This window comes from Vulpes vulpes, chromosome 4 (genome assembly GCF_048418805.1).
Source record: "Vulpes vulpes isolate BD-2025 chromosome 4, VulVul3, whole genome shotgun sequence".
Lineage (NCBI taxonomy): Eukaryota > Metazoa > Chordata > Mammalia > Carnivora > Canidae > Vulpes > Vulpes vulpes.
This window is the reverse complement of record NC_132783.1, coordinates 48890719-48912750: the sequence shown is the minus strand read 5'-3', so window position 1 is coordinate 48912750 and position 22032 is coordinate 48890719. Positions and strand designations below refer to the sequence as shown.

At 38.4% G+C, this 22032-nt stretch overlaps 1 protein-coding gene across 2 annotated transcripts in view; it reads left to right on the top strand.

Moving 5' to 3' along the window:
• GRID2 (glutamate ionotropic receptor delta type subunit 2) overlaps nt 1-22032 on the top strand; it is a 1472825-nt gene that overhangs the window by 1437282 nt on the left and 13511 nt on the right. The gene's annotated exons all lie outside the window — the stretch shown is intronic.

The following is a 22032-nucleotide window of genomic DNA, read 5'->3' as shown; positions in this document are numbered from 1 at the left end:
ATTTTTTAAAAGATTTTATTTATTTATTCATGAGGGACACAGAACGAGAGGCAGAGACACAGGCAGAGGGAGAAGCAGGCTCCTCACAGAGAGCCCAATGCAGGACTCAATCGCAGGACCCCAGGATCAGGCTCTGAGCCAAAGGCAGACGCTCAACCGCTGAGCCACCCAGGCATCCCTATAATTATTATGATTTAACTCCACCACACTTCAGTCATACCCGCTGGTCCTCATGGGTTGTAAATGCAGAGATGGCTCAGGGACAGTGCCTCCACCTAGTCCTCTCCCCAAGCCTAGGCTGCAAATCTCCCTTCTGTCTGTGGTCAAGTAGAGCACCTGAATCACCTGCTCCTTTCATGGGAAAGTGAACACCTCAGATTCAGGCCAGATCCTGGGCTTTCCGGGGCTACTTCCCTTAGCCCACTGTTGACCTGATTCACACCACTTATACCCACCTTGCCATTTCAAAACCAGACAGATAGCTTATATCCATGTAATTTTCTTATGCTCAGTTGTTGAGTTTTTTCCTTTGGTGAATCATTAAGAGAACTGGTTGTCACTTCCAACCACATCAGAACTTATCCACAGGTTTTGGTTCAATCATATATTAAAAAATTGTAAGACTTCCTGTCTTCGTTCATACATATCAAGCTACACCCAGGCAATCTGTTGTTTTCATAATTATGTTATTTTTCATCTCCTTTAATTTGGGATTGGTTGTCAACTGAATAAATACTTTAAAAAATAGTCTTTGCTGAATGGTACTTTGCTTCATCAATTAAAAAGGAAAAAAAAAAGGATGAGAAGATCCACTTATCCTACATAATACCTTCCAGCCACACAACTGCATAACAAATTATTAATATTTTATAATCAGAAATTTGGAGTGGAGAAACACATTCTGGATTATGAGTATAGTAAATAGGGCAGAGCTAAGAACTTTTGTAATGGTAAACATTGCTTATATATACATTTCATTATAACTGATAAAATACAATGGTCTCACTAAAAATTAACTTCCTTCAAGAATGTTTTTATTTCTAAAAACAAATTCTATTTCCAATCTTTGTGATCAGATATTAATAAATGGCTAACAAATATGGCCATAGTTATCATTTCAACAAGGAAGTAGCATATAAGCTCCCTTGGGTGGAAACTACTTACCTAGCATTGAGAAATCAAGAAATAGTGTTTCTTACATTTGATAGATTTAGTTCTATTATTTATTTATTATTTTATTCTATTAGTGTCTGCTCAAAATCTCTTATGTGAAAGCCACTGTGCTAAGCAATTGCACATGGTGCAGATGAATATATATGTTTAAAAATGGGTCTGGATATGTTATAATGCCCAGCTCTTTCCTTGTCCCACATCAACATGCAACATACAAAGCCCATCTCACAGATTTGAGATCGGCTTCCTCTGATCTGCCTGCCTCCATCCTGAGGAGGCAGGATGAGTCACTCTCAGCCAGTGCAGTCCTCGTTGGCTTTGGCCATTCCAACCAACTGGCGCAATCCATCCTGGTAGTTCTCATGGGCTCATAGAATCTATCTGCTTAGATTCAGATCACCTCCACAAAGAAGACGTGGAGGTTTCCCAAGATGCCAAACCATGAGGCCAACTTTTCAGAAATGTGAAAATTACCGTAAACTACAGACAAACTATTAACTAACTGCTCCTCCTTATCAATACCTGATTACCAGTCAGAGACTGACTCCTACCCTCAGATGTCCATGATATCTTGGATATCTCAGATGTCCAAGATGATACACACCACAGTAACTCATTTTCTATCCCTGCAGGTCTAATCACTTGTGATAGACTCCTCAGTGTTTAAATTTGGTCCAAAGGGATTACACAGTGAATCTTATTTAGGCTACTTTTCAACTTTTTTTATAAACTTTTACTTATATTGCAATTAAGATTCCCTAGCCACCTTTCCTGTCATATAAGACACAGGATACAATGTGACCTTTGAGCCTGATGAATATGTAGTAGGGTTTTATATGATTCCCAACCAAGACAACAGCCTCCAACCCACACACACTTCCAGAAGAGTAGAAACTTCATGGTTTTGCTCCATTTGTAGAGCATCCACAGAGGCACAGAACAATTATACCACATAATGACTCACCTTATCATGGGGTAGAAACAGACTAAGGGAGAGGTCACTTGTTTTCTTGCCTGAATTGTCCAAATTTCCCTTGATTCAATCGTCCTCATTTGTTTCGTTTCTATTTAATCTTAGTAGCAAAGCAAAAATTGTTCAAATTTTAGAATTTTTTTTCGTTATCTAAAAGCTCTTCCTTGACTTGTTATCACATACAATTTAGGACCAAGTGTCACCTTTTAACTAATTTTGCACATTTCCTAGAATTTCTTCATAGTGGAGGAAACAAAATAGTTGTGCTATTTGGACACATTATTACCTGTCTTTTGCTGTAGGCATGGCTGTCTAGCCTTTGTGAGGAATGAGGGCCTCGTTTCCCTTTGAAGAAACCCTATAGGTTCCCACCTCAAAATTGGCAGCATATTTCAAAAGTCTCACGCTATCTGCAATGACACAGAAAATTCACACAATTTTCAGGATGACATTAATTCTCATTAATTAAAAACTAATTAAGCTTTCATAACAGCTGCTTTAGAAGGAGAAACATATGTCACAAAATCAAAAAATGATACAACATCAGAACTAGAGTTGAATGAGAAACAGTGCTTTTAATAAATATTTTGCCTGCCAAAAGATTTGAAATGTGAGAAAGCACACTTGAATTTTAAAAAATGTTATATCTAATTTTTAAGTTGGTGCTACTAAACATGTTTAGGAATTAAGTAGCCTACATCTTGGATATTTTTATTTTTTTTAATATTTATGATAGTCACACACAGAGAGAGAGAGAGAGAGGCAGAAACATAGGCAGAGGGAGAAGCAGGCTCCATGCACCGGGAGCCCGATGTGGGATTCGATCCCGGGCCTCCAGGATCGCGCCCTGGGCCAAAGGCAGGCGCTAAACCGCTGCGCCACCCAGGGATCCCTATTTTTAATTTTTAACAATTGGACATCACTACTAAAAAACAAATTACAGCTTGTTTATTCACTACACAAAAGATTCATGATGGGGGCCTTTGAGAATTAGTTTCTCTGATACGTAACAAATAAGATTCAATTTGCAAAAATTTAAATTACCCAAATTTTTCAGGTTCAGTCAATTCCTGGAGTGAGGGATACCTCTATATACTTCACACTTAAAATTTAATATTTAATTCCTCTCCAAAATTACACTAAAATTAACTTTCAAATTAATGCTAGACCTCTATTAATATCTGTTTATAGAAGTTAGCTAGAAGATACATTTTTAAAAATACAAATACACTAAAATTAAGTTGAAATCAGAGGCATCACATATTAAGTTCATTTCATTTGATTTTATTATACTAGAAAGAGTTACTGAATTCCTAATATGTTCAAGTACTTCCATAAGCATTGTTAAGGAAAGTTTTGGACATGAGTTCCTAGATGGATTATAGCCATGTCATATATCTAATTGACATAATTGACATTAGATATCAAATACAGAACTCTCATTCACATATAATCTTTTTTAATGAATAGTACTTCTTACTGTACTTAATGTGCTTACTTGCAAATGAACATATTAAAAATACAAATAAAAAATAAGCAATGTAGCAAGATATAAATGTAATAGAGACTTGCAGCCTCACTTCTGCAAAGAGATTATTAAGAATAGAACAATGACACAAGATCAATCAGTCCATTGACTAAGACTTTGTGAGCACCTACTATGAGCATGGCACCCTAGGACAGAGATTTCCTACCTGGCACACCAAGGCACACTCCTGAGCAAATAGTGGTCCCAGGGTGCTGAGGTATTGACTCCCTCATGTCTCAGGGTGGTGAAGTGAGCTCCTAGTCTGGAATGCTGTCCATGAGCAGTTCTATTCATTTATACCGGGTCTTTCCTCAGAAAGCTCCCAAAGTTGGAGAAACAAAATAGAAACATTTGAAAAGTTAAATACTAATCCATAGTTTAAATAACCTTACAAGACAAGAATATAAATTATATCATGATGCAGAATGTATTCCATTGTCAAGTTAGTTGATGGAGAAAATATTCTATGAGTAGAGAAGAAGAAGTTTGCCTGGCATAGAATGGTTTCACAGAATAAGGGGAAATTTAGCCTAATCACAGAGAATATGGAAAGGTCAGAGGAATGCAAAAGGGTTTCCAAGGGAAGGGTACAGTGCAACCAAAGGCACGAGGGTTGGGAAAGAATGGTCACAGGAGCAGTAGCCCACAATGTCTGGAATATGGGTTTCATGTCAGGAAGTAGCAGATAGTAAAGCTCAGGTGAGACTGAGGAAAGCCTTTAGGCTGGGCTCAAGAGATTGCACTATATCCAGGTCATTCATTCATGTATTCAACATATGTTCACCGAGGTCTTGCTATGTACACAACTATTCTAGTTGCTGGGGATACACAGTAAATGAGACTTCCTGCCCTCATGGAGTTTACAGTCCATTGAAGGCGACAGACAGTGAATGGGATGAATAAGTGAGGCATGTAATCTATTAGCTGATAAGTGCTGTAGAGAAAAACCAAAAGGAGGAGTGGGAAGGCTAGAGTAAGAGAAGGCATTTGCTATTTTAAATAAGCCACCCATGAGTGGCCTTACTGATGAGTTGACATTTGGCTAAAGTCTTAAAAAGAAGGAAGGAGTTTGCCATGTTGCTTGAGGAAAGAACATTCCAGGCTTTGAAAACAGCTAGTACCAGGGCTGTGAGATGGGAGTGTGCTGGGCATGTTTGAAGAACAGCAGGAAGATCCATGTGGCTGGATCAGAATGAGGGGTGAGAGAGAGAGCTGGGGAAGGCCCAACTTCTAAGGCTTTATAGGATGCTGTAAGACACCAAAAACCATTGGGGTGGTTGGAGCAAAGGGAAATGCCTGTTACTACGTCCAGCAGATTGATTATAAAGCCAGATGTAAATCAAACTTGAGATCTGAAGTGCTGCACTCTCCCACCCTCCCTTAGACCTAAAAATTTGCCACCATTTTGAGTGTTTTTTTTTTTCATTTTGAGTGTTATGAAGAGTGGCAGGAGTGCCAGTTGCTGGCCATGCCTTCATTTTAAATGCCTCAAAACATCAGTGAGAGATGGAAGCTGGGCTGGTGTTCGCAGAGGCTCACAAACATAGAATGCATGGAGACCTCCACCATGAGCAAGGGGGAGCCACTGAAGATTATTACAGAAGGGAAAACATGCCCTTAAAAGGGTGGTTTAAACAAATCAAGCTGGTAGTAATTCATAGAATGGAATGGAAAAGAGGCCAATTAAAAGGCTTGTACAAAAAAAAAAAAAAAAAAGGCTTGTACAATACTTCAGGCATGATCTGAACTTCTGTGGTAGCCCAAAAAAGGAAGAAAAAAAAAATACAGGCACAGCAGATGCATTTTGAAGGGAAAATAAAGAGAACCTGAAAATTAACTGGCTCTAAACTGTACAAGAGAAAAAGGAAACCAAATAGGATTGATTTTTCAATTTCAGATGCTAGAAAGGCAGAATAACCTTCCCAAAAAGTGCTAAAGTCAGAAAATTTTTTTGCTTTCTTCTTCTTTTTTCATAAACTGGGGGGTTAAGGAGAAGAAATCACAGAATTGAGAATTACTTATTTTCCTTCATTAGAAGTCTAAGTGAGGAATTCTTAATAGAGCGGGGAAGGGATTATCTAAAGTCCATGACTTAAAACTGTGCTCCCCAGATTCCAAAGGGGGTTTTTTCAGGCTGTGGGAGGTTGCTGCTTGGCGGCGGTGACGCATTGGGAGCAGCTCCCCTCTCATCTCTTCGTATATATCTCACTTCCAGTTCTGGTTTCCCTCACCCTCTGGGTAACACGTTCAGACAGAGATAACACCACAACCTCGACTCCGAAGTGTTCTGAGGCAGTCCATCAGAGCAGTTAACAATTTTAATTGCCTATTTGAGTATTCTTCCTTCCTTATTCTTTGTATTGTGTGGATAGTTGCCTTCTATTAGCTCTTTGAAAGTCTGCAGAACAAGCCTTATCCCAGTTTCTCACGTGAAGTTTAACACATTTCCTACACAGTGACTACTTAGAATTAACCAAACCATCCTGTGATACGGTGATGGTGACTCAGATCATATAACTGGGCTTGAAATACACCCAATATCTCCAAAGTCCTTAAAGCAGAGAATGAGCTAAAGCAGAGTCCCCTTGCAGTAGGCTTACTAAAACGACCATGGAGCAGACATACTGAATAAAAAGACCAAAAAAAGTTTTACTTTTCTTTTTTAAAATATTTTATTTATTAATTTATTCATGAGAGACACAGAGAGAGGCAGAGACATAGGCAGAGATAGAAGTAGGCTCCCTGCAGGGAGCCTGATGTGGAACTCGATCCCAGGACCCTGGGATCACAACTTGAGCCGAAGGCAGATGTTCAATCACTGAGACATGGAAGTGCCCCTCAAAAAATATTTTAAACGTGGACTTATCTTATAAAAGGAACAAACCAAAATTAGCCCAGTCATTAAAAACACCTGCTATGTGAAAGTCAGTATACTTGGAGCTACAAGTCAAGTAAAAAACCTGTGGAACTAATGTATTTGGTTCCTATAATTGCTGTGTGCTTTTAGTTCTGAGTCTATGTCAACTTGAGAGTTCAGAAAGCATTTGCTAACCCATCTAAAAGTACTATAAGAGAATCAAAATGTAGGTCTGAAATACTAATTGTCACCAATCTTATCTTCTGAGAGTTTAAGAGGTTAGATCTCACAAAGCAGGCCATCAAAAAGACTACTTAGATTTTGTTCTGGATGTTGCCCATCAGTTTTAACCGTCTCTCAACACTGAGGTCATGATAATGGTTCACTTTTAGAAGGTCAAAGATGATTTCCCAATTCTAAGGAAAAAAAAGGTCATATATCAAATACAAAACAAGAAATAGGTAGCATGTACCTTTATGAAATTAGAAAAACTTTGATAAAAATCTACTTTTTAAATTGCTTGAGACCATAATCCCTTGCAATTTACTGTTGCCCCAGATTCTCACTTTGAAAGTATAAGCCATGAGTCACATATTCACATAGAAACAATTCATCTTTCTTTTCCTATAAAAGAGATAGCACCCAAATGTGTACATGTCTTATTTGAATATCTACACAATATGAGAACTGCAAGGTAGTTTGCAGAGTCACATGTCTATGAATTGCACTTCATAAAATATATGGCACATATCCTCAGCTAGAAATGTTTCAAATGTAGGGACTTAAACCCATTCTCATCTGAAGATGTAAGTTGCCAATTTCTGCTTCAACTCTTGTTTTTTACAAGCCAATATTTATGTTCTCTTAAATATAACAACCATGCAGAGGGAGGGCATTCTGACAATATGCCGGGCACAGTGCTAGGTGCCATCTACATGTTCCACTTGATTCCCATAATATCTCTGTAAAAAATCAGTTTAAAAACAAAACCAAATTTAAGTCTCTAGAAAATTAAGTCATTTGGCCAAGGTCACACAAATAGTAAGTGACCAAAACGGAGTTCAAACCAACATCTCTCTCACTCAGAAACTCATGCCCTTTCCACCACAACAGGATGCTCCTGACATCAAAGAGAAATGGAAGGTAAAAGGCCCTTTTCTAGTTCTGAACTGCTGCAAGAGCCTTTGCACGCAATGGGAATCCATAAAAATCAGTTTGCACTCACTAGCTGACTATATTTTTTTGATATAAAAACTACAAGTGGTCAATGAAATATTCATAAAAGATGAATATAAATGATGCATGCATCATAGTCGCTTAGAAAAACATAAACAGATTCTAATACTGCACCAGATTAGCATCTGCAGCAGACACTGCTCAAAGACCGCAAACCAGCTGGTCCTCCTGTGTTCTTTTTCTCTGCCAATGAAGTCAGTGACCTTGCTGTCTTCCTCCCTTCTTTCTTAGCAGCCTTCTCATGGAAACATTTGGGAAATAAAGCCCTACTGAGTCACTTCACATAGTGCTCTACCTGCCCCCCTTTCTTCCAGCCTTACTGCTAGTAGACAAGTTTAAACACATCTCAGCTTCTGTGGGAAAACATTACAGGCTTCACTCTTTTCCAGCACACATCCTTCCTTAAAATCTTACTAGGTGATCTTACTAAATTACTTCTCAAGTCAAGTCACTCTATGATCTCATTTTCTTCGTGGTATTTTTATGGTCCGCCAATCAATGGCCAAGCACCTTAGCTAAGACTCTTCCCTGGAAGGAAGTACTAAGGCAACCTTCACAGAGAGCAATATTTGAGCCAAGGAGGTAGGACTTTGACAATTATAAACATGAATGTGGACTGCAAAAGCTATGTGCAAAGATGAAATGCGAAAATATAATGGACACATTTTGGGCCAGGCTTGAAAGAGAAGGTCCTATGGAAACAGAAGATAAGGTGGAAGAACCAGTTGCTTGATGCGTTCAGCAATTACATTTTGAGAGTACATATAAATATATACACATGTCAAGATGCTAGGCATTGCAAACATTTAACATGCAAGAACTCAAAACTATTATGGAAGAGACATGTCCTATATATGCATAATTTCAGCATAAAGCAAAGCATGATGTGTTCCATAAAAGTTATACAATATATTATAGGAATTGAACAGAGAGATGGTACTCTTCCAGGTAACCTTATATTGAAATACAGTGATTTTAAATGATATATGATAAGTACTTTAAAAAGTCCATAGTGTTTTGAGAATTCAGAGAAAGATAAGACCTTTTCTCACTGGGTGATAAAGTGTCTTTGTAGAAAAGACAGTGTAGGAACTAGATTTAACAAGCAGTATAATTTCCAAAGACATAGAATAGGGGAAAAAACATTTTTAGGCAAAGGGAAAGATATGGTCCAACTCACAGAAGAAGAAAGCAGAGAGCACATTTGAGAAAAATCAAATAATTTGGTTGCAACATATGGCCCATGAAGAGCAGTAAGAACATAAGATGACAAAACTATAAAAATCAAATCCAACCACCTACCTAATGTTTGAATGCCGTCCCTTTTATAGTCTATTCCATTTTGGAACAGCTGTGAATATTAGTAATATGATAGTGTTTACAGTCTACTGGGAAAGGCAGACAATTTAACAGGCAATGACAATAAATTGTGATAAGTGCTATAGTAATGGAAATGCAAAGTGATTTGCAACCTAGAGCGAGAATAGGAAAAGCTCCCTAGCCAGGATTCCAAGCTATAGACCTGAGGTATAATTATCAGCCAGGCCAAAGAAATAGGGCTGAGGGTTGGTGCACATGCAGCATATGCAAAGACCTGAAGCCAGAGGGCAAGATTTGGTTTAGGAATTGAGAGAAGGAAGTCACACCAAGTCAGAACTTGGAACAGAGAATATCAAGAGAATATAATGAAGAAGTAAAAAAGCAGTCCTCAAAATGCTCCATAAACCACGTTAAAGAATTTATATTTTTAAGGAATAAAGTTCCAGGCATCACTAGGTACCCACTGAAGAGTTTAGAGTGAAGTAGTGACCTGCCCATATTCTTATTTTAAAGAATCATTCTAGCTGACCTAGGAGAAAGCTTTGGAATAGGACAAGACCTGAGAAAGGTAGACCGGTTAGGAAGCTTGTGTGGCAATCTGAGTCCTAGTCTCTGATATTAGCAGCAGAGGAAGAAGGGGGTGAGAAGTTTCTAGGGACAGTTTTGTCGGGAATGGGGTCTGGGTCTGGGTTTGGGTTTGGAGTCTTTTGTGAAGTTTTTAGTGTAAGTGATATCATGAGAGGTAATAAAATCATCCAAGGAGTGAGGGATCCATTTAGCAGATATAAGATCTGAGTCCAGAACCTTGAGAAAGATCAACACTTGATCAAAGGACAGAAAAGTACTCCAACTAAAAGAGAATGAGAAAGAAACCTTGAGGAGCAAGTAGTCTCAGAAGTCAAGGGAAGACTATTTCAATAGAGAGGGGTCAGTATTGTCAACTGCACTTCCAGAATAAAAGTGCCCATTACAATCAGCCACGTGAAGGTCTTCCAGATCTTGGCAAGAACAGCGTGGAGGAGAATGATGGAGACTGAAGCCAGACTGTAGTTGATGGAAGAATAAGTAGGAAGGGCTTATATACTATTCTCCCAAGGAACGGGGTGGTGAAAAAGAGGAGAAAAAAAGGACAGAATGGGATTCAGTAAGGGTATCTGTCTCTAAGCCAGGAGAGACTTGAGCATAGTTAAATGCAACAGGAAGGAACTGGTAGTTCCTTGTTGAGAGTCCATGTTGAGAGTACAGCACCAAGTGGAGTATTCAAAATGTGATAAGGAATGAGATCCAGGACATGATTTGTTTTCAAAAGGAGAAAGGGTACATATTTTATTGTAACTGCATGGAAGGGCAAAAGGATAAGCGTGAATGCAAGTAAATTTCTATGTTCAATAGCAGGATGTTCAGTAAGAGCTCTGTTGGATTCTGCTTTCCATAAAATGGAGAAAGTAAAGCACTGGTGAGTATCTAGCATCAGAGACTTTCAAAGAATAAAGAATGAACTAGTTGCCTAGAGCAACACAGTTGAGCTGGTGTACAGCCCTGAGGGCTCTGCTGAGGGTAGAGGCCATGACCTCACCATGCCCTGATCTGTACAATTGCAATTTTTTTCAACTGTTCTCAGCAGCTTCTGCTCAGTGATAGGAAGACAGAGAGTTGGATTTAACCACAGTTGCAGATGTGACATAAGTATGAATAAATAGCTGAGTGACCGTTCAAAGGAGTACTGAAAAAAAAAGATAATTTTAATGGGGTGTCTCAGCGATATATGAAGATAGAAGGAGGCTATATTGACTAGGGTATATAATATTACCTGTTGTAAAAATATACCCCCTCTCCCAAAAGGTTCTGTGGCTTAGCATAATAGATCATTTTTCATTCGCATCAAGTTCAAAGGCAACGAGAGGGTCATCTTCCATGGGGCGTTAGGACCCAGGTTCCTTCTACCCGGTGAGTCACATCCTGAGCTCTGGAGTCCTCCCGTAGTCTTCTGTATCTGGGTGGCAGATGAAGTCGTGGGAGAACATAGAGAATGGTGGGAGTTTTTAAAGTACGAGATGTAGAAGTAGCACTCCTCACTTCCACACACATTCTGTTGTCTTATCACATGGCTGCCTCAAAACACTCTGAGAAGCATCTGACCTGCCAGAGAGGTGCAGAGTCAAGTTAGGAGGCTTTGTAATGATCTAAGCATAAAGAAGTAAACAAGTTAAACAAGCCATAAAGCAGTTGAAATGAAAAGGAAAGCATACTGATTTTCTGAGAAAAACCGCAGTATTTGGGGATTGCTTGGATCAAGGGTGATAAGCAAGGTTCTATCTAAAGCAAAGCATTAAAAGGAACTATGAGGTGGAATTCCAGGGTCAGTGAGGCCTATCCTATTTGGGGGACTCCTTCCCCCAACGTGTCCCATGTCCCTTTACACGGCACAGTTCTTTTTCATAGCACATGTCACCTTACACTATATAATTTACTTTCTTGTGATTGTCTTTCTCCTTCTATCATAATGTAAGCAAATCAGGGACAGGGTTTTTGTTTATTGCTCTTTCCTCAGGACCTAAAACAGGATCTGGCATGCGGATGGTTATTGAGTTATTACTTGTGGAATGATTGAATGTCATGAAATTAACAAGATTTGTTATGGTGAAATCAAGTGAAATGGAAAATACATGCACATACTTACTAAAGCTGGCTTAGCTGTAGAAAGAGAGGGAATGTTCAAACATCCTAACAGAGATTTGAGGCTAGATATTTGAAGAAACAGTAGACTCAGGGAAATTAGTTTTAAGGTGGAGTGGAAGATGACATTTGGTTTCAAAAATGTCATATAGTCGGGGTTCCTGGGTGACTCAGTCAGTTAAGCCTCTGACTTCTGATTTCAGCTCAGGTCATGATCTCAGGATCATGAGATGGAACCCTGTGTTGGGCTCCCACCTGGGCATGGCACCTGTTTAGATTCTCTCTCTCTCTCCTTCTGCTCCCCTCCCTCTCCTCCTGCCCCCACAACACTCTCTGTCTCTAAAAAAAAAAAGAAAAAGAAAGAAAGAAAGAAAGAAAGAAAGAAAGAAAGAAAGAAAGAAAGAAAGAAAGAAAGAAGAAAAGAAATGAAAGAAAGAAAAGAAAGAAAGAAAAAGAAAAAGAAATAGAGAGGGGCACCTGGATGGTTCAGTGGTTAGGCATCTACCTTTGGGTCAGGTGGTGATCCTGGGGTCCTGGACTCTAGTCCCACATCCGATTTCCCACAAGCAGGCTGCTTCTCCCTTTGTATCTCTCTCTCTCTCTCTCTCTCTCTCTCTCTCTGTCTCTTGTGAATAAATAAATAAATATCTTTTAAAAATGTGTATTTTTTTTAAATCAAAGTCTCAGGATAATAAGAGGAAAGCCTCATGATAAAATGGAAGGCTATTCAATGGGCAATGGAAGTTCTGAGCGAAATTTTATAATCTAGGAACATTCAAGGATAATTAATCTAGTGACTTCCTATTGGATATAAAATATCACAACTTAATTCTGTCAAAAAATATTCTTATGAGAAAATGTTCACTTCTTATTTAAGTCAATATCAGTATTTTATTTAAAGTGCCGCTTATACATAAAGGAAATCTAAAGCTTGTTTTCTCAGGATTCCGCTGAAAAGTGATCGGCGCCAGCGCCCTCGTGTGGTGGCTCTAGGTAGAAATAGGTCTACCCCTTGTGTCTGAATTGCACAGCTCCTTGGTCACATGATGGAAGAACATACCTTTTTTATTACTCTGTTTTCTGTATCTTTGGGGAATAGAGAAATAACTTCTTTACCCTAAAAATATTTCTCTTCATATTCATCCTACTCCAAAGTAAGAGCTTAAATGTGGATGCTGGCCAATGTCCAAATCAACATACAAATGCTAGATAGATGACCTAAAGTTTTTTTTTAATTCAAATTTTCAGTAAATAGCCATAGAAATGATTTTTCATTGCTATTCTAAATTGCTATTCTCAAGGTTTTGATTTTTATCTAAATTAGCTATTCTGTAATTTAATTGGAAGTAAGGAAAATCATTAATGCCATCACCATATGTAAAAATGCTTAGAAATATTGAAGACAATGTCCAAGCTCCACAACAACTAATAATTAGGTTTTTCAAATAAAGAAATTGCTAATACTCCAGTTATGACTTCACTTTGTAGACTAGTTAACCTGATATTCAGTTAATGCTTCCTCCTATCTAATATACCAAAAGAAACTTAGCCAGTGACCTCCAACATGATCTCAGCCAAAATCAATTTTTTAATTCAGCACCAAAAAACTACACTTTATACTTCTGGTATTATGTTTTTTCTTTATAAAACATTGAAATTATAGTAAAATATCCTAGATGGCCACACTTTTTTCTATCTCCATCAGAATAATATGGGACATGTTGTACCATATTTGAAAAAAACTCCAATAAGATCAATTGAAGAGTAGTTTTGGAGGCCAATTGTTACATAAGACTTAAATATCCACAGATTCTCTAAAATTGATAGAGTATGAGTTTCAGAAGTATCTGAGCCTCCAGAGAATTTTAGAAAATTCTGAACATTTTAATAAATAGAAAAAAATGAAGAGTTTACCTGTATATAGTTATGAATAAGCAACAGTTTCTCTTAACTACTTTTTAGAACACAGTACAATAAAATGAGCATGAATAATTCAATATAATTATCTAAAATGATTAGTTAGAATCTAAAATGGAAAATAGGTAAAATAAAAAGTCCTCAATTTACAAAAAGTTTATTTCTAAAAGTTTAATTACAAGTCACTTATTTTGAATGCATGGTATATGGTTTCTTGGGATAGGGACAGATATACTTAATGGTCGCTTTTTAGGTTAGCCTTCAAAAAATGCTGTTTAACCATTAAAACAATTGAAATATTTTTCACTAAATGATTTAAACGCAAATGATTTACACTAGGTTCTTGCATAAAGAAAATACAGTAATATGAGAGAGTATGACATTTTAAATATTTTTAGAATACTGTACATTGAGAAAATAGATTGTTATCATCAAGAACATGGAGTCTGAAAGGACAGCTTTCATATCCATCATTGGTCAGCTCTGCTATCCTAGGCAAGGTACTCAATGTCTCTGTGTTTCATTTCCCTCATCCAAAAAATACAAATAAAAACAGGACACTCCTTCATTTTGCTGAAAAGATTTCATGCCTTAACATTATGTACCAAGTGCTTATGACAGTTCTTTGTTCACAGTAGGCTCAAACAGTGTTATAATGTTATTCTGCACACTTGTGCTTAATAAAATGCAGGAATTAATCAAATATAGATGCTGCAAGAATGCAAAATATGGTAAAAACTAACATTTTTATCTTTCAATCCAATTCTGTAAGATCTTCATTGAAAGAAATGTACAAGTGAAAATATATGCATTTGCCACTCTATTACTTGTCAATTCTGTACAATGTGAAACTTTGCAGTATAAAGTTTAAAAATGTTAAAGTATCCAAATTTTAGAAGTATAAATTTTATTCCAAAGAAGTAGACTGTTAAATACGCAATAAAATTATTTCCCTATCCCTTCAGGGTCAAAATTGTACTTCTCATTATGTATTAGGATATGTTTCATCTTAAATATCTCTGAGCTTTAAGAATGCAAAGAGGCAATAAATTAATAAAAGCAAAAAATGCAAAGAAGCTTCTGCAACATTATGAAACAATCATACCCAAAGGCAAGGTGAAAATCAATGAGGTAAGCCTGTTCATAGACGCTCTCCAGACGAGCATGAAAATTATAGTCTTTAAATGTTAAAAAAAAAGTATTTCTATTTTCTGTCCCAAAAAATGAATAGAAAGACTGCTAACATTAAAGAGATTTTTTTTTTTTAAGATTTTCTTCTCTAAAAGTGTATTCATTCTTCAAATTAAAATAGTGACAGAAAAAGAGATCCGGGCAGTTTCGACCCCATACACGTTTGATATTAGCTGAAACAGTGAGAAATGCAAGGCTACAGGGCTGAGAGAAATACAAGGGCTAAGAGATTCCCTTGTTTTCCTTTTTCCAATCTTTCAGGGAAGAGAGCACGTTAACTTTTGTCCTACTCTATTACATAGTGACTCCCTGCTCTCTTTTACGAAGCCAGAGGGTGGCGCTGTGGCACCATTTGTCGAGATTTTAGCTTCAATTCCTCAGGTTTCTATAAGCAGTAGCATTTTGTGAAGAATCAAGCCCTCTTTTGAAAAATAAATTATATTAAACGCACTTTATTCTTCTCTTTAGTGCTAAGCAAGCCCACCATTTAAGTCCTTATGGTTATTTTAATGTTTACTCTCTTTACAAGGATGCTTCTAAAACCTATACATATAGGTGTCTTAATATACTTTCTAAAAGATTGAGAGGTTGTGGCATTTTGTGTTATTATTTTTTTTCTTAGTCCATGGAAATAAAAAGAAAATGATTATATTTTGTCCATATTGTTTTTATATATCCATAATTTATATATAAGGTCCTATGACACTTCCTAACCCCAACTGGTACCCAAATCTTCAGGAAAAAAAAATTTTTTTTAAGGCTTTTCCTCAGCAAAAGTAAACTCAGATTTAATCCTAATCTTCTCTTAACAATTGGTGAGAATGCTTTGTTTCTCTTGAAAGTGATGTGATGAGGTTAATCTGGTGATGCCTCTAATTGTCCTGTCTCTCTCTTCCTCTGTGGATCTCATTAAACCACCTTCTTGTAAGTCTGAGTTTCATCTGACTTACACCCCAAAGATGAAAATTGAAAACCGAGTTGGCTGATGCAAAAGTATGAATGAAGCCATGTTCTTCCCCATCCACTTTGCCTTCAGCATTCTTCTCCTTTTACCTTTGGCCCTCCCTGAACAAAAATCATTCTGGGTAACCCTACCATACCCCTTCTACCCCATTTTGAACTCTGAGTAAAGTGAATGTCAGAACAACACATAAATGAATGCAACTATCAGAATGCTAGGTCCAAGTAGACATGTCACAGGTGAAAAATAAACCCCAAGAAAAAACCCCAAGACACATCAGGAAAAGGCAACATGCAATTTTAAAGTCTATATAACAAAGGCCTTGTGACCAAGGTGTAATCTCAGCATCAGCCACATTATCTTGATGAAAGAGCTGGGGTGGAGAGAAGGATTCCAGAGAGTCACGATGCCCCAGCAGGAGGTACCCTGTTCCCCTGCCCACTGCCACAGCCACTGCTTCAGGGAGGCCCTTGGAAGCATGGCACTTCAGATTTCACAGATTTTCCCACATCTTTTAGGTAACTTGGGAGGCAGGGTCCATGCAATTTAGCTACAGTCCTTTGTAATTACTTTTCCTTTTTTTTTTTTTTTTAAGATTTATTTATTTATTTATTTGTGTGTGAGAGAGAGAGAGAGAGAGAGGCAGAGACACAGGAGGAGGAAGAAGCAGGCTCCATTCAGGGAGCCCGACGCGGGACCGATCCCAGGACTCCAGGATCGCTCCCTGGGCCAAAGGCAGGCGCTAAACCGCTGAGCCACTCAGGGATTCCCCGTAATTACTTTTTCAATGGAAACTATATTCTCTTCCAAAAAAAAAGAAAAGAAAAACCCGAGTTGATGTCCAATATGCCAAAAAGATTAAAGCAGTACTTTAAATACCTATTTACTCTATAGCTTAAGAATTATGAAATTTACTTATGGAAAAGCAATAAAAGAAGAAAGTGGATGTCCTAGACCAAAGACTGGGCATTCCACTTATTTTGGTATTTTAATGCGGCCACATACAAAATTACTATAAGAATGTTTCTGTACCACAGAATTTGAGGGAAGCCATTCCTAACCTACTGTAATGATGGCTTATTTCTCTATGAGACAAAAAAGATAACACTGGAAAAATTGGATTCTAATAATGAAGATAAAGACATTGATCTATAACATGCTTTAAAAGCCCTTTTTCTGGAACAATGCCCTGACTCCCCCCAGCCCCCCCCCACACACCAGTTCCATTTTGTTAGGCAACTTCCAATTCTTCTTATGTGTAGAGTTAGTTTCCAATATGGTTCTATGGGAATTACAGCCATCATTGATGGTTGTCAATAATTGAACATGCCTTTTTTCTCTATTTCAATAGTCCTCGTTCTAATTGTCATCTAAAGTTGTAATATTGAGGTGCACTTAAAACCAAATAGTCCTAGAAATCATCTTCCTGACTTCCACAATGCCACTTAGTCCTTATTTGCACAAGGTGCTTAAGTTGAGAAGAATTTTCTGATGGACGATGAGATGAGGCCAAGTCTCAAAGGTTCAGAAGCTCCTTGGATGAAAGAAATAGGAAAGGAAATGAGAGAAGCACCCTGTCTTCTCATTGTGCCTCCCTCAGCCAATTTTCAGGTCTTGGCGCTCTCTTCTAGAGCTTTTAAAATCAAAAGGGGGAAATGAGGTGACAAGAGGGATAATGTCAAGAATCCGGCCTGTTGTCAGGGACCAGTTGTGGGTTATCAATCTGAAGTGATGTGGAATTCTCTTCGAAAGATAAAGGCTTTCTTATTTTTCCCATCTGTGCGGGCGCACCCACACCCACACCCACGCACACACACACACCCATGATTTACCTGATTGTAGATTTTCTTTGGGGAGACTGTGAATAAGATGGTAGCAAGTAATTTGTTTCCATCATAAATGCTTCTCCAAACTAGAAAGTCAAACTCCTAACAGAAATTCTACCAGGGTGCCTCCAATTCTGAGCATAAATGATAGGTTCCTTTTTAGATGGCAGTGATACGTCTGTGGAGTTTTATTTCCAGGGAGACAGGGCAGGATTTGCTGCTATGCAGACTGAATAATGTTGGAAGCCAACATCATGTCACATTTTGTGTGCACTTTCCAAAGATTAATCCAAGCGTTACAAATGGGACACAGACTGCCATTGTCCCCGGGACACTTTAATAACCCACACCTACAATATTCAACCTGTTGTTTGCATAGGGACAACTTTGCGACACAAAAACCCACCAGAACGACTTGGGGAAAGGAGCCATGGAGAGGCAGAGACCCAGGCGCCACGGCACCTCCACATTTCATCCTTCATGGCAAATGAGTCTGTTTGGAGTTTATTTATGCTTGGGGATGGGGGTCGTGCAGCTTGCTTTCTTCAAAGCACCTCAGCGAGCATGTCTTAAATCTGCTGCGTGCTAACTTGGTTTCTTCCTCGTGTTGCACTTTCAGCAGGCTTTGCCAACTTGCAGATAATTTTTGTTTTGTTTTGCATAATGCAGCTCAAATTAAGTAACATGGCCACATGCCCTCAGGATTTAAATTGTGCCTGGCTAGCTTCTTTTCTTTTTTTCTCCCCATCCCCCTCCTTTCTTCACAATTCCTGGCATCTGTTGTTCTACTAGGATATTCTTCAAGGATGGAGGACTCAGCAGAGGAAGAGGAGAACTAATAATTTTCACATTCCCCAGTTCATCATCTTTAAGCACTCCTATGCAGTTCTTAATTATTATTACTCTCTTATTTACTTTAGAAAACAAATGCTAATGGCCTAGTAGATCAGAACTTATAACCAAGTTTCATTTCCAGTTGAAAATAGCAGTAACATTTTTCATATAAGATATTTTTAATATAGAGATAGAAACGCTTATGAAAATAATGAACAGAATCACAAATAGTTATATTTAATCCTAGTAATTTTGAGTAGTGTCATAAAAGTAACTTTTCTTTTCATAATACATAATACTTTGTATATGGTAGTGTATCTGTAAACCACTGGAAGAAATCAAAACTCAAGAGAAATTAAAAATATATTTAAGAGGAAATCATAAGGCTAAGAGATTTATAAAAGCATCATGAACGGAAAGATTATGTGCGTGTATATAAAACATATTATACTTATCCATTGACAGCCATACGCAATTCACTTAATTTCTACTTTAACCACGGGTCTTAATTATGTGGAAAATGACAAAAGACAGGAGAAAATAAACTAAAACCTGCTAGTATACATTTTGTTCAAGGACACGTTCCCACAATTTAAACTTAAACTTGCTACTTATTTAAATAAATATCAATAAATCCAAAATACTACAACATTTCAAATCTACCTTTAGGACTTGATATAACTTTTTAATTAAAATTAACATTTTAAACTTAACATTTTAATTTTTATTATCATCATTATAACCAGGTGGGTAAGTACAGGCTTTCTCTTGATTTACATAAATATTACTAACATTGAGAAATAAAAATAATATGATTACATGGGAATATGTGTGTGATGCAGTCAGTTGAGTCTTAAAAGCAAGTATAGGGACGCCTGGATGGCTCAGTGGTTGAGCGTCTGCCTTTAGCTCAGGTCATGATCCGGGGTCCTGGGATTGAGTCCCATGTTGGGCTCCCTGCATGGAGCCTGCTTCTCCCTCAGCCTGTGTCTCTGCCTCTTTCTCTGTGTCTCTCATGAATAAATAAATAAAATATATATTTTTTAAAGCAAGTATATTAGTGGCAAGTAGTTCGTGTGAAAAAGTGTGTGTAGATTGCTTTGACTTGCTGAGCTGAGTTTGAGGCAGTAACATGACAGAGCTGGTAGGAGAGAGAGTCAAGGGAGCTTGTGGAGGGACCCAAGTTTGTTCTCTGCTCAGGGTCCCACAAGGCTGGGATAAAGCTGTTGGCTGAGCTGCATCTGGAGCCAGGGATTCCCCTCCAAGTTCATCTGGTGTTGAAAGAACGCCATCCCTTGCAATCATAGGTCTGAATCCCCTCTTCTGCTGATGTTTGGTCAGAGGCCTCTCAGAGCTCCCAAGGCTGCTCACCATCCCTCTCCATGAGGCCTTTTTCATAAGACCTCTTGTACCTCAAACCTCTCTGACTTCTGGAAGGGCCCAGTCCTTTTTAGGGGCTTGCCCGATTAGCTCAGGCTCAACCAGATCCTCTGACTTTTGAGTAACTCCAAGTTAACTGATTAGTAACCTAATCACAGGAGTGCTAGTCCATCATATTCACAGGGCCTGTGTACACTCAAGGGGCAAGGATTATACAGAACTCATATAGCAGCATGTGGGAACGTTGAGGGCCATCTTAGAATTCTGCTTTGCACAAAAGCTAATTACAGATAGTGAAACGGTTGTGAAGGAGATAAAGTAGGAAATAGAAGGGGCAGAGAAGGCCTCCCTGGGGCAGTAATATTTGATCTGAGACTTGCAAGGCAAAGAATGGGCCTTTGTGGAAATGCACTTCCAAAAGGGTATTGTGTCACTATTCAAATTCAACATTTTATTATAATATTGTTATAATTTCACTTTATATGTCAAAGTGCCCGCTTCTTGAGATTTTTATAACAAAGAAATTCCTGCTTCTACTGCATATTTTAAAATAAAACTTATTTTTCCAGAAGCTCTTATTTTCTTCAGGACAGAGAATCTGTCTGCGGTGTGTTTGAGCTGTGAGCTGCCTTTCCTAGAAGCCCTGCGGAGAAATGTCTCAATAGCAATTGGTGGGGAGATGCCAAGGCAGTTTGCCCTTGGAAAGACAAAAAGAAAATCCCCTACAAACTAACAGTTATAATTTCATTGTGGAGACTGTGTCAAAACCACTCAGGCATTAATTCCAAAAGCATCTGTGGTAGGATATTTTTGAAACACGAGTTTATGTTCTGCTTTCTACAGTTTTCCCCTCCTTTCTACACACACCAAGCATGGAGCAAAGCCCTTTGTGTTGCTCTACCGGGGGGGATTTTGCAAAGTGGAAAGCAGAGCTGGCAAATGTTTTTCCTGCCTTTGGTACACACTTAAAGTTATCAGAGATGATGTCAGAAGATCGAAAGATACAGAAATGCCAGACAGTGACCCTGGAAACATCAAATCAGAGGGGCAGACAGGTTCCCCAGAGTAAAAAAAAAGGAAGGAAGGGGGATGAATTTGGGGAGAGGGTGAAAGGGGACCCAGAAAGGAGGCTGGTAGTGCAGGACTCCAGTCTCTCCAAATAATCTTACTTCCAAAACACAAAGAGAAACAGCAAAGCCTTTGGACTTGAAAGGAATTCTCCCCTCAGCCTGGGACATGAGCATCTCATTAGAAAACCACTGTGGACCCGTGACTAGAGAAAGTTCTAGATAAGGTGGCTGGTGTTTAAAGATCCAGGACCTGGGCCCGAACTCTATTTGAGGGCATGCATGTGGTGGGGTGGGGGTGGGTGGGGCAGGGGGGAAGAACCTCACTAAAGACTGTGACTGAATTCCCCAAGTCAACTTTAAGTCACATGTGAGTTTATAGACTGTACATTGTGCACATAATGTCGAGGACTTCTGTATCAGGCCCATCAAGGAACTGTTAACAAATTCTGTCCTCAGTAAGTGGAATTGCTCTCGCATATGTTGTTGCCAACACAGAATGAATTTTGCTAGCTTAAATGCTTTGAGGCATTTCTGTATCTCTGACATTACAGGCTCCCTCTACCTTCTCAAATGCCACATCCTACTCTTAGAAAAAACAGAGATGGACCCATTAGCCAGAGTCCTGGGTTTATCTGTTCTCAGTCATTTTTTGAGTACTCTTTATTATCCATGTGTCCTGAGATTAATGAGATAAATAATGCCAGTTCCTGCCTTTTGTCTGAGAGTGGAGAAAGGCAAGAGAGAGAAAAGCAGTCAGAGGTATGCACAGTGGTTACTCGCCAATGTTCAGGAATCACAAAGCAGGAGTTCCAACCTAAGCTCTTCCAATGCTTTAGCTGTCTAATCTTGGGAAAACGTTTAATGATCCTGAACTTGTTATCTCATCCATTAAATAAGTCCTACAATGAGTGATTCTTGCCTCGTGGTGACGTTGTGGCTAAAAGATGGTGTTTATGAAAGTTTATTACTGTAAATGAGACACTATGCTGTATCTTAAAGACTGTGGTATTGTATTTATGTCACTCTATGTCAGTTTTTTTCAGTCAACCCATCTCTGTTGAGGATCAGCTATGCTGCTAGATTTGAGTGA